General features: G+C 38.7%; 2 pseudogenes; one reads left to right on the plus strand and one right to left on the minus strand.

Moving 5' to 3' along the window:
• Positions 1–1,099: 1,099 nt before the first annotated feature.
• LOC124991467 (pre-mRNA-splicing factor 38A-like) lies at positions 1,100–7,985 on the minus strand (annotated as a pseudogene).
• Positions 7,986–8,202: 217 nt separating this feature from the next.
• Positions 8,203–13,173, plus strand: LOC124991571 (peptide chain release factor 1-like, mitochondrial; annotated as a pseudogene).
• The last annotated feature ends 1,185 nt before the right edge of the window (positions 13,174–14,358 follow it).

Below are 14,358 nucleotides of genomic sequence, written 5' to 3' on the forward strand. Positions count from 1 at the left end.
CTTTGCTTCTGTGTCCTTAGTCTCTTGTCTTCTTTGACCTACTCTCTCCTAATTCTTCTTTGTGAATGATTCATTACAGTTTTATGTAGGTGACTTGAACTTCTTGTCACCAACATTGGCATTGCCTCTGGTGCTGTTGTTTGCTCATCTTTTGTCTACATGCACTCCCTGGGCAATCTCATCTACTTCTTCCACAATTATATAATCATCAATTCTGGCCTGCATTACTATGCTGAACTTTTGTCCCTATTTCTAAACCATCCAGAGTTTATCTAGCTACACCACACACCATAAATGCCTCAAATTAAACTTGTTAAACTGAATGCATCATTTTCATTAACATTTTGATTTATCCTCATTCCCTACCCCTCTAAAAAGCTGTCTTCCTACTGTATTTTCTGACTTTGTGAATGGCACCACTATTGAGCAACTCAGGTCAAAACCAAGATTGTTACTACTTTCCTCTCCTTCAAATCTTTTTCAGTTCTCTAGGCCTCCTGCTACTGAATAGTACTCATAGGATAAAGGCTAAGAATCTGAACCTGGAATTCAAGACTTTTGAGGAACAATAAGTGTCACCACAAAGGGATGTGCTGTGTAAAGGGTGTCAAGGGTTGAAATGTTTGATGAAACTAGCTTGAATGATCCAGACAAAGAATTATGTTTGAATGTGTTCTAATCCTGCAAAACTGTTGCTAATCAGTCAGTTTTCAGGTTCATTGTAACTTTCTACTGTTGGAAAAAAAGAGTTACTATATTTTACTGATTTGACCTTTCGATAACAGCAGCAGCATACATCCCAGGACTCTCAAAGCAGTTCTAATCACAGATAAAACCAAAAACTAAACTACTAAAAAAAAAAAAAAAAAAAAAAAAAAAAAAAAAAAAAGGCTATGTCAGGTTTAATAACAAAAATGGAAAGGATCACTCAACAGGTGGCCAAATTCTTCTGTTCTCATTCATATTCCCAATCCCCAGATCCTTTCTATCCTCTTAAATTTGAATACAGTTACAGTTATTTGGGTCAAAAAGTGACCTGAAGAAACAGCATCCATCAAAGACATTGATTACAGTAAAAAAAAAAAAAAAGCCCTCATAATCATAGGAGGCATTTGAACCAAACCAAGCTGAGTTCACTACTTATTCTCTCTCTGGCTCTTCTTGTGGTTTTCTTAGACCTTTCAGGAGATTTTAAGTGGCTTCTATGTCTTTGACTATGGTGATGACTTGGGGTCTTTGTGTGAGATCTGTGTCTTCTGTCTCGGGACCTGCTCCAGTGACATCTTGGACTCCTGCTCTGATGCCTTTCTTGGCAGAGGGAGGGACTTCTTCTTTTTGGGAGATCTGCTCCACCTTCTGGGAAACTGACTCCTACTCCTCCTATAGCACAGTGTGGGAAAGTGAAGGGTCTTGTCCAAGTCTTGATAGCTTCTCCGGCGATGGTCAAGTGATGGCACTCTTTCCAACTTCTCATCTTCTTCTCCCTCCTCGCTGGACTCCATTTGATCCATATCCTCTTCTAGAGCACTAACTCAAGGCTCCAGTTGCTCATCTTCCTCTAGCACATATTGTTTCCGTAGCCAGAACAGAATGATACCACAGATTCTCTCACTGTGCATCAATAAACTCATCTACATGCATCAGTGCAAACTCCCCATGTCTGTTCTCTTGATTTTTTGATAGTCATTGTACAAAGTCTCCAAGTACTTGTAGCAATCAATTTTAGTGCCTATCAGTCTCATGTAAAGTGACCCCAACATGTGGACATACTTGAAGTCTTCATTTTTTATAAATTCTACAATGATATCCTTTTCAGGTTGAGTTTGAAGCATCTTCAAGGTTAAAAACAAAAAGGGAGTTGGTTTTACGTTTCTATGATAGATGCCAGGCACAAACCTTAACTTCATGGCTTTATCCACTACAAGTTCAGTGGTAAGTCCAAAAAACTCTTCTTTCTAGTACTTAGATTCATAGATTCATGTCTGAATGATCTTTTCCACTTAATTTTGAGAGTTGGTGCCATGGATGCTGTGTGTCTGTAATTTGTGTTTTAAGAAAATGCCCCAAATCACAAAACACAGTACTTTTGTGCTGAGCCACTTTTCCAGTGAAATGATTTATTTGTTATCACACTGTTAATTCAAACTCTGCTCCAGCCCCCTTAATCAATTTGAAGGTATTGATCTCTGAATACAGATGTTCATACCTCTGACCAGATTTTTGCCTCAAAACCGAGTTTTAATTGGTCTTTGTTGTGCAAAAACCTTCCTTAATGTTATATTTTACTCTTTGAGGTTGGGAAATGATTGCCCTCTGCTTGAATTGGTGGATTCTGTTCTCTTTTCCTCCTTTCTGCAAGCCAACTAAACCTCTCAACTCATATTATCCCTATAGCTTCTTTTTGAAAGCAGCCAATTATAATCAAAACATGTAAGTAACATTTGGGTTTCTGAACTCTTCCTTGAGGTTTATAAATTTGCTAGAAAAATGATCTGTCTTCCAGGTTACTATAGTGACAGTTTTACCAAATGCTTGCCACTGTATAACACGGATTGCCATTTTAGCTTCTAATTACAGTTTCCCTGCTGCAGACCACTGTGACACTGTCATGCATTGAAAGTTTTGGTTATAGTGGAATCCTACTTCTAACACTAAAGCCAAGCCCTTTTCACACAGCTGCAGAATAGAGGCCAAGGTGGGCTGGAGTGCAGGCAGCAAACAGACTGCCATGCCAGCCAAGGCCTGGGGTGTGGTGAGCCAGGGCAGAGGCAAGTCAGGACATGTCTCTGTTACCCTACGGCAGCCCAGCAGGGGCCTGGTGCAAACCCCTGCTTGGCAGCACTGTAGCTGTGAACCCTTGAGCATCCACAATCCACTGACCTCAACCTCCTGGGAGGCTGGGATGGCAGGCAAGTGACCAGAAAACAGAAGTGGGGTAGACCTGAACGAAAGTTCAGACTCAAGAGTTAACCAAGAGTGTTAGTACTTTTTCAAACCCTGATTAGCATAAATTTGATCCAAGTGCTATATAAACCCATAGGCTAGTACATTTAAGCAGTAACATGCTGCTGTATCCCTCTTGCCCCTGTAAGAGTTCTGTTTCTATTTTTCACATTTGAATAAATCCTACTCCTTTTATTCTTGCCTTCCATTGTCCTGTGAATTTCATTTTTCGGATTATTCAGATAAGAATCCAGAAGGAAGTTGGCAGAGAGCTGCTGGAAGCTGTCGCAACACTGGAAGGCACAGCCCATCATTTAGAGCTGCGAAGTTGATAACTGCAGTGTGCTACTCAATAGTGTGGAGGAGAATCTTTCTTTTCAGGCTGTGATCCTTAGAATGATCCAGAAAGCAGCCCCTGCTGTGATTAGCTACTAACATTAAAATGGGCTCTCCTAGCTGCAGAGGTCTGCATCTTCACAGACCCCATCCACAGCAGAAGTGGAGAATTGAGTTTTGTCTCAAATTCTTCTTTCAATACCAAATTTTGAACCCATAGAGGTAAGCATCATTGTGCTGTAGGACAAATGACTTCAAAATTTCAGTGACTTAACACACCAATACAAGTTCAGTTCAGGTCAGCAGAGGCCCTGCTCATTGCTACTCCTTGACAAGTTTCCATGATCATAGCAATGAGGAGAAGGTGACTATGCTGGTCATGTGCCCTGATTGCCCATGGACCGCTTATTCTTCCCTCCACTGCCTTGATCTATAATGCAGAAAGCTGACACCTAATGGCCTTATTTTACAGATTCCCACATTAACTGACTCCTCACGGGTTTGTGAATAGGAGGCACTGGTGGGAAATGATAGCAAATTTCTGCAAATTGGAAGTGAAGAAAACCATAATACTGTTGATCCTCTTATCCCCATGTGTAGCACTTACACCATGATTTGAGTTCTTTGAGGAATTCTCTCAAGTTCAACAGTTCTCCTCAAGTGTGCTGCCCAGGGTTCCACTTGGTTAGGGTCTTCTTTTGGGGGTTGATGCTTGCTAGCATTTATTTTTTGTCTACTTGGTTTTCTACATGGTTTTTTTGGAGAGCTTTAGTAAATTCATGTTGCTGTCATCATTCTTTTTCAGGAAGTCCCTGGGCCACTTCAAATTGTCTTCCTGAGAACTTGGACCATAGAGTTAGTGTGAATTTAGCCTATGAACCCCATGGGATCCCTCTGGGTTTTTCCCTTGTACCTGCCATCAAATGGAGACAGACTTTCTCCTTCTACAGAGAGTTATTTATTTTTCATTACTTTTACTCTAAGGGTAGCCCTCTGAGATTCCAGTTTTATGGAGGAGTCTCCCATTTGGTTCTCTCCCTTGGGAAGTACCTGGGAATATCTTCACTGCCTGTTCATTATTCAGTTTTACTAGATGTGTCTCTAGAGTGTAACATGAACCCTTGATGTAGGATTTGGGACTTGCTTACCACAAAAATCCTGCTTGCATTTCATTTTTGAACTTTATAGATTCCTTTTTACCAGTTCAGTGATGAATTTAAACTATATTTTAAAACCCCATTTTATTCTTCATTGTTGTTGATTCAGTTGGAAGAGTTATTTAGGGTAACTAATTTGTTTGTAATATCAAAAGGAAGCCTACTTCTTGTTTTTACTTTTTTTTTTTCTTTTTTTTTTTTCTGTAGCACAAGAAACGAAACTCACTCAGAGAAGAGTCCCTTATTTTAATGTGCCATGACTACGTCAAAAGACATGGGAAATGGAAAATATACTTAGTTGTGGATAAATTGGTTAGTGTTTATTACTAGCTTGTAACAAGGTGATTTGGTACATTTATATATTTGTCATTTGTCTGGGATTTCCCAGTTCCTTCTAGCTGCTAGAAGATAGGAAGTTGTGTTTAAAGAATTGAAATAAAATGGTTTGAAACCCCCTCTCAAATTAAATAGAGAAATACACACTCCCTGCAATAGAGCTGAAGATTCTTAAAAGAGTGGGAGAAGGCTTGCTTGTAATGTTGCCAGAGTTAGCAAATAGTGATAGTAATTTCCAAAACACAAGTAGGTCCCAAGCAACATTTGGGATATACTTATGTTAAAACTAGTATCTGAAATAAAGTTAACTGAAAATGCCTTATTTTATCTAGCAGCTCTATTTACCTCTCTCCTAGTCATCTCTTTTCATATTTTCTGCTACTATCAAATCTTCCTCTCTTGTTTCATCATTCATGGGTATTCCCTTCTCTTTGTGTTGGTCAACCTGAAAAGAACAGTTTCTTTTTCTGATTGCTTTGAATTATGTTGTAGACTTCAGTGATGATGTGATGGTTGATGTCAGGTTTGTGTGACCTTGAAGCAGAGCCCAGAAAGGAATTAAAACAGGACATTAGCTATGTCTGTTCTTCAAGATCACGAGCCTTGCCCACAAGTTGGAATTTCTCCATAGCCACGTGTCTTCTCTGGTCACGGCTTCCTGCCACTCTACCTGTTTTCTTTCTCTACATCTTTTATCTCCTCCCCCAGTTTATATCTTCTTCTCAGACTCCCTCTTCCTCTTCTATAAAAACTTTTATTTGTTATAAAAAGCAATTTAGTTGTCTTTACTTCACTCCTGGCATTTCCTGAACCCATCTTATATCTTTCTACAACTTAAAGCATGTCTAGATGTTATAATGAAAGATCTTTCTCTTTTAGAAGGATTCTGCTGCCTGATTTCTCAAACCAGTATCTTTCTCCTCCTTCCTTTCCTCTCCTACATGACCTTTAGTGATTATAAATGGGAGTATGAAGGAAGAGAGAGGAAAGAAAAATCTTCAGTTACTGTACTGAGACTAAGCTTTGTTGAAAGGAATTGGGAACAGCAAATGTTTTGAAATTTATCTTTCTTTAAAAAATTTTAAATTGACAATTAAAAATTATGTGGATTTATGGTATAAGTTCAAAAAATTTGGTTTCCTTGGTAGAAAAAAATTTTAAAGGCCCTTGTCGTATTGGTGAACCCAGCAAATGCATTCACAATTTTCTTCTAACTAGTGCCAAAATTGTGCCAGTGAATACAAAATTGACTGTAAATTATATAATTGCTTTTTGTATTGTCAAGATTTGTGGTTAAAATACCATGTTTTCACATTATTATATTGCTAAAACATTCTATGTTAGTGATTCTTTTACTCATAGCATCAGTAAACCCCAAATTACAGCACCATAAACCCTCTAGTACTTATTATTACCATTAAGTTATATTTGTAAAAAGGCTATCAAAATCACATACTTAAACATATTAACCTCCTTCATGTGTACTATGGAGTAATGGAAGCAAATTGGTGCCTCTGGGTGAAAGTGATGTCGCACATGCCTCTAATGTGGTAAGCACCTGCTGGGAGCAAACGGCTGCTCCGGATACACACAGCCTATCTTGGCTGCTTTCAAAAACTCATGTACTCTTGCTACTTTCTATGTGTGGGCTGAGAGTTCCAAGGGAACCACTTTCACAGCCAGTGAATTTCATGCTTCCCTCAGTGTGCCCAAGGTCCAGTGTACACTTCTCTGTGCATCTACATTTTTAATTGACATGAGCAAATGTCTTCTGAAGTAGGGAAGAATTTTCCAAAGTTGTTGGCAAGGGAAATTAGAGATCTTATTATGGGCTGACAAGGATTCTCCATGAGGACCTGCAAAATTGGACCCAGTTCTTAACTACTCCTTGTTTTGCTACCTTGCGATGGTGTCAACATGTATTTCCAGTCCCCTTGACTTAGTGTTCAACTTTGTGATTTCTTACTACTGACGTGTGTAAGTGACAGTGCGCCAATTCTAAACCCAGACCATAAGAGACCTTGTGTGTGTCTGCAGGCCTTCTTGTGCCTCCCCCATCACCTTGAGAAGGACTTGCTTGGATTAGCCCACTGGAACAAGAGGACAAGGAACATATGGAGCAGAGCTGCCACAGCTATGCCTAATCTAGGTCAGCTACTTGGCAGTTGTGTCAACAGTAATGAATGAGGGTTGCTTTAAAGCACTGAATTTTTTTAAAAATAGCATTTTTGTGGCAATAGCAGACTGAGATCAGCAGGTTTCTGTTTTTAAAGTAAATCTAAATGAATGATTTTCAGCTTGCCTATTAATTCTAGTTACTGTTATTAGTTGCCTGATGCATTATTCTGAAAAGGAATCTGAAATTGAACTAGTTTTAGCCTAAAAGTGATGTGATTGATTCAATGTCTGCTGCAGAATTGGAAGAAAAAAGTAGAAGGATATATATTATATATATCTTCCATCCTTACTTAGTCTCAACTAAAGCATGACTGAGGATTAATCACCAGGAGCTTCCTGTAGTGCATTATTTCTTGTCACTTAGCTCTTTTTGTTTTGTGCAGTCTTGTGTTGCATGAGGACATTTTGGTCAACAATGAACCACATATGTGACAATGGACCCATAAGATTATAATGGAGCTGAAAAATTCCTATGGTCTATCAGGTGTTTGTGTTTTCAGTTGTTATTATAAGAGAGTCAAAAGTTTAAAAAAACTTTAAAGTTCAAAGCAAAAAAAAAACACTTTAAAGTAAAACTGTCACAGTAAACTAAGGGTTAATGTATTATTGAAGAAAGGAAAATATTTTTAATAAGTTTAGTGTAACCTAAGTATGCAGTATTTATAAATTCTATAGAGATATGGTAATATCCTAGGCTTCACATTAACTCACCACTTGTTCTCTGATTCACCCAGAGCAACTAGTTCTACATGCTCCATTAATGGTAAGTGTCCTACACAGATAGACCTAGGTTTTTTTTTAAACCTATTTTTTGGAATTATATATAAAAATTGTACTTGTTTATGAGATGCAATGTGATCTTTCAGTATATGTATATATTGTGGAATTTGGAATCAGGGTAAGCATATCTATGTCCTCAAATATTTGTCATTTATTTGTGGTTAAAACATTCAAAATCCTTTCTTCTAGCTTTTTAAGAAATGTACGTACTACAGTTTTTATCTTTTACATAATAATATTCTGTACCTTTTCCATGTTTAGATACACAAATACCACTGTGTACCAGTTGTGTATAGTATTCAGCACAGTAACATGCTCTCCAGGTTTGTAAATAAAGAACAATAGGCATACCATATAGCCTAGGTGTGGAACAGACTATACTGTCAGGATTTGTGAAGTACACTCTGATGTTCACACAACCACAAAGTCACCTCATGTTGCATTTCTAAGAATGTAGCCCCAATGTTTAGGGATGTATGACAAGCTGGGTGAGGTGGCAGGTGCTTGTAGTCCCAGCTACAACACAGATGTGTCTGGTCTGTTAATGGCATAGCTTGCTCATGACGTTGGAGACAAACCACATTCATGCCATGGCAGGCTGTGGTTTAGGTTCTTCCAGTCAGATGCACTAGGTAACATCCACTGGGCTGTCAGGGACTTGGCAGTATCAGGGTTCCTCAGATGGAGACTTCTTTTGGTGAGTCCTTTCAGTTGGAGGGAACAGCTTCCCCAAGACAGCATAACTCTGGGGCTGGAAGTTATTCTGGAAGCTCATCTTCAGCTCATCCACATTTAGAATTTAGTAAGATTTTTTACACTTGGAAACAGACATCTTGGAGGTTTAAACTAGCTGGAGTATGTTCTTTTGTAGACAGTGAACTTTAACCTGATACAATGGACCTTATCAGGATATTAAGGTGTGGTAGAAAGCGCATTGGACTTGGAATTAAAAGATTTCAGTTCAAATTACAACTCTGATACTTATTTGTAGGACCTTGGGTAAGTCTCTTCATTCTTAATCAATAAATGAGATGAATATCATCTACCACATAGTAATGTTTTGAGAATTATTAGAAATTAGTAAAAATTTTTCATGAATTGTTGAATGATCTAAAAATAACATGTATATTCAACACCACCTTTTTTGTTTTTTTGGTTTTTTTTTGCTATTGAGTAGGGAATTATTTTTCTTCCTTGACTTCTTCCTGTGCCCTCATCCTCAGTTCTAGATGATTCCAATCCTTATATCCTCTCTGGTTGCTTTGGTATGGACAGGTATGTCCTCGCAGCACACCCTCACATAGTTGGTGACTATCTTTTTCATTGCCCCCACCTCCAGTTCTCCACACATCACTGATGACAATATTCCTTTGAGAAAGTAAAGTATTTGGTTCTCATTTCTGCAAAAAAAAAAAAAAAAAAAAATCAAGAGTAGCAAAAGTTACTGTGAGTCCTATGAGGTGTAGGTTTGAAAGGAAACCACACTATTGGGTGTGGTGTTGGAGTAGGCATCTCTCTGTGGGGGCAAGGATTGCATTTCTAGATTAAGAAAGCTCTTTGTAGTCTATTAGGAGTGAATCCAATAGACTACTACTGAGGGAGAAAAATCCAATCCCTATTGCTCAGTTTGGTTTGCCATTTAATTAATGGGTAAACTTCTCCCCTTTAAAAAAATCAATAGTAAAATAAAATATTGAAGATAGAACAAATCAGATTTCAGGCATGAGGAAATCATCAAGAGACACAGAGAATGGCATGCTGAGTTAAAATTACCTCAGAAGTAGTTTAATCTAATATCCCACTCAATAGAGAACTGTTTTTATGTCATTCTTAAGAGAACTGATCTGTTACTAAGCATTATAGCAAAAGGACGAATCAGGACCTCATTAAAACATTCTAACTTCACCAGGTGCCCTCCAAATTGTGCTATAGTTTGGGATGTGATCATTTGCAGAAAGTTTCTGAGTTCCAATACATTAGGGAAGTATTCTATAAAATTGTCCCCTTTAGAGAACCATCAAATAAATTAGCACAATAAGAGATCTATAAAGCAGCAGGAGGAAAATTTTTATTTTATCCAGAATTATCCAAATAGTTCATCATGGAGCATGTTTTTCCCTCTAGTCACAGAAGTGTTCTGAGAATGGTTTTGGGAAAATATTGCAATAATCATAAAGCTTTTTATAATGAGTAAAATTTTTGTTTTTGGATCTTCCCTCACACACCAATTAGTCTTAATTATAACCTTGAATGACAAAGAAAAACAACTCATCTCCTTTTCACAGTACATCTGATGCATGATGGTTCACTAAGGATTGAGGGTGGGGAATGGATGGAGGGTGTGGATGGAAAGAGGGAGTCATGAGGGATAGGAAAAAAAAAAGTCAACCTAGCAATGGGTTGTGTCAGGCTTGTGGCACTAATAAGTTTTGCAGATCTCGTGTCTTGTGAAATATTAGAGTCCTTCTTTGCTTTGCTCGGAGTGACCTTTTTAACATGCTACCCTCCTCAAAATTTCAGTGATCCCCATCACAGGATGGCTAAATTTCAGTTTCCATGGCACCACACACAAGGTACTGCAGGATCTGGTCCTTGCTTCTTGCCCTTTTTGTTGTTGTTGTTCTAAATTTTCTCAGCCTATTACACTTATACTTGTACTATAACAGTAGTGATCATTTGCAGTTTTGGACCTGTGATTCTATTTCACATCTGTCAGGTTTTGCACATCTCGTGTCTGGACAAATACCCTCTCCTTCCCAATTCAGCAGTCTTCACGTAGCCATCCTCTGTGCTCAAAGTCAATTTCGCTGTGTTTGTGAAGTCCTACCTGAATTCTCTTCCACCTGGATCCCTAGTGGAGGTACCCATACTCTGTATTACCTTGTATCTTTTACTTAATTTTTTATTGGTTTTTATCACCCATGTTTGTATGTTTGTCTCAGACTATGAGCTTCTGGAGCTAGAGACTGTGCTAGTTTCCTAGGGCTGCCGTAATGAAGTACTACAGACTGGGTGGCTTAAGAACAATAAAAGTTTATTTCCCTGTGGTTCAGAGGCTATCAATCTCAAACCAACGTGCTGGCAGAGCCACACTCCCTCCAGACTCTGTAAGGAAATCTTCCTTGCTTCTCCCTAGTTTCTGGGAGTGGTTGTCAATCTTTGGTGTTTCTTGGATGGCACCTGTATCGCTCCAGTCTCTGCCTCTTTCCTCACATCACATGGGGGTCAGTCTGTGTTTCTCTTATCTTCTTATAAAGATACCAGTGTGACCTATTTAACCTATTTTTAACTAATCACTTCTTCATCCTTCCTAGTTTCAAGTAAGGGCACCAAGATAGTGGTGTTAGGACTTTAACATATATTTTTCGAACCCATCACAGGGACTCTATCTTATTTATCTTTTGCTACAGAATAGATACTTAACGGAAATGTTGGCTCAGTTGAAATCAGTATCTAAATTTGGATATTTTGGTTCTCTTGTTACCTGTACTTCTCCTACCATATTATTTGAAATATTGTTCTGAACAACATTTGTGCATTTATATTTCTATGTCTCTGCTGAATTATGTCTATCACGTACATTCCTGAAACATGAATTTTTGAATCAGGATTGGGCATTGACTCAAGCCAACTCAAGAGAGGACTACAAAGGTGCAGCCAGTTGGCCAGTTGATTTATTCATGATACATTATTAAATCATCAGTATGCCTAGTGTCTACCAGATGCTGGATTAGTTATCAGGGATATAGTAGTGAAGTGCCTTGGCCCATGCCTTCCTGGAGTTATTATCTAGGAGTTCCAAGCACATCTAAATTGCTGGAGATTGGATTAACTATGAACCCTACTCTCAAGGCCCTCCCAGTCTAGTGGGGGAGATTGACAGACTAAGTGGCAATTATAAAACAATGTTGAATGTAACATAAAAACATGCTGTGATAGCTTTGGTGAGGGACACCTAGGCCAGCCAGAGGAGTAAGGGAGGCTTTTTGGAGATGGACACTGCTCAAATGAGTATGGAGTAATGAATAAGAATTGAGTGTGTGTTTGCAGCTGAGACTTCATGGTGTGGAGGGTGGGACATACTGCATCAACAAAGGTAAGGATGCAAGAAACAGATTGCATAAGAGGAGCCACATATAATTCCATATTGCTGTAGCAGTTATTGGCAGGCAGGGAGAAGTGAAGACATTTGGAAAGGTAGAGTTTCTAGATCATGAAGGGTTTCCTAAGCCGTGCCATTTCTTCCCCTCTGAGTACAAAAAAATACAGCACACAGGCAAATATTCAAACATTAGCAAAATACATCACTAAGTTAAGATCCATCAAGAGTGACCACTGGGACTTCTGTGAGGCACTGCCTGTAGTCTGTGGGCTGACTGGACTGTTGGCACAGGCCACCGGTCCCCTACCTGCAGTAGATGGCTGCTGGAGGAGCTGTTCACCTGCAGTGGGCCCTTACAGACCGTCCTCAAGCGCCAGGCAGGGTCAGAAACCCAGTTAGTGATTTAGAGGGCCAGAGCTGGTAGCGGTCACCAAATTCCTAAGTGAGAAGGAGCTGGAGCTGCAGGATACCAAACACTTGCTGCATAATGAGAATGAAGGTTTAAGGAAACTTGCAGAGAATGAAATAACTTTGTGTCAAAAAGAAATAGCTCAATTGAAGTATCAGGATTGTCTTACTTTTTGTTCCCTCAGAAGAAATGATGAAAATGATTTGATTCTGGAGGTAACTGCAGGAGTTGAGAGTCAGAAGGCAATGTTATTTACTTCAGAGATGTTGATGTGTATCAGCAGCATGCTGCATACAACTTTCCAAGTGAAATAGGTGGCCTTAGACATGCATCTGCCAGCATTAGCGGTTCAGAAGCCTATAAAGACATGAAATTTGAAGGGGGAGTGCACAGAGTAGGGAGAGTGCCAAAGACAGAGAAGCAAGGCCCATCCTTACTAGCACCATGATAGGGGCAGTATTATCCCAGCCCACTGAGATAAATCTGATGAATGATCCTAAAGATTTGAGAATTGATAATAAGCAAACCAGTGGAGCTGGGCGTCAGCATGTAAATACCATGGACAATGCTGTCCGGATCATTCATCTTCCAACAGGTGCTGCTTATGAATGTCAACAAGGAAGGTGTCAACTAAAAATAGAGAGATGGCTATGAAAAAGTTATGGGCAAAGCTGTACAATATGCATCTAGAGGAAGAAACAAGTAGAAGATACAGTGCTAGGAAGATTCAGATTGGAACTAAAGGAAGATCAGAGAAAACAGGAACATACAATTTTCCACAGAACCGAGTTACAGATCATAGAATATACAAATCACTGCCCAGTCTTGAAACTTTTATGCAAGGAGATTATCTATTGGATGGACTTATGCATTCATTGAAGGACTATGCAGATTATGAATCTTTACTAGAAATTATTTCCAAAAAAGTTTAGGTTGATTTGTTATTAAAGTATTTTATGAGCTTAGGAAAATTCTACAGCACATCAATAGTGCTTACTCGCCAGTATTCTCTTTAAAACAAAGTTTTTACTTTGGGAAGTAAATGTTCTTAAGTTTTTACTTTGGGAAGTAATGTTCTTAATGCATAATTAATGTAGACCTCCCTTAATGCATTAGTAAAACATATATAATCATGACTGCTGTTGTAAATCTTGCACTCTACTGTACAAGAAGCACATGAAGTCATTTGTTTTATTTAAAATACTTAAATATTTAAAATATTTAATCAAAAAATTTCTTTAACTATTTTGAGAAACTTAAAATATAAAATAATAGAAATATGACAGTAGATATCATATTAAAGACCAGTCAGGAGATAGAAGCCATATCATTAATTGAATTGATAATGGAATTAACAAGCAAGGATAAACAAACTTTTAGTACACTGACAGACAGCACCCTAGGACTGAGAGTACCCAAGAAAAGTCCACCCTTGCAAGGGTCTTTCCTTCCCCATGATAGAATCAGGCCTATTGAAGGGTGTGGCAGAAGCCCAATCAATGATGGAAAGGTTCCTGGTTTGCCCTGGGCAAGAGCTGGTATGCAGCTGGTACATTAGGCCTTGGCAGTGCACCTCAAACCCTGAAGGACTGGTGAGCAAGAAGTTTTCTGCCAAGGTGTGAACAAAACTTGATGGTAAGCCTTAGTTCCTTTCTGTATCTTAGGGTTCTCCAGAGAAGCAGAACCAATAGGAAGATAAAAATTGGCATACATGATCATTGAGGCTGATGAGTGCAAAATATGCAGTGTGAAGGAGCAGGCTGGAGACCCAGGAGAGGTGGTGGTGAGGTTCCAGTCCTAAGGCAGTCTACTGGAAAATTCTCTTGCATGGAGGAGGCTGGTCTTCTTATTCTATTCAGACATTCAATTGATTGGATGAAACCCACTGATGAGGAAGAAAATTATTTTTATTCAAAATTCTCTGATGTAAATGTCAATTTAAAAAACTGTAGTACATTTGGAATTTTTAATTTAAAATTGGGCTGGGGATGTAGCTCAGTGGAATGTATGCTTAGTATATGTGAGGCCCTGGGTTTAATTCCTGGTACAGCAAAAGATAAATAAATATATTTAAAAAAATAAAAGAAGAACCATTGTCAGGCTGGGGTTGTTGTTCA

Source organism: Sciurus carolinensis, chromosome 1 (genome assembly GCF_902686445.1).
Source record: "Sciurus carolinensis chromosome 1, mSciCar1.2, whole genome shotgun sequence".
Taxonomy (NCBI): Eukaryota; Metazoa; Chordata; class Mammalia; order Rodentia; family Sciuridae; genus Sciurus; species Sciurus carolinensis.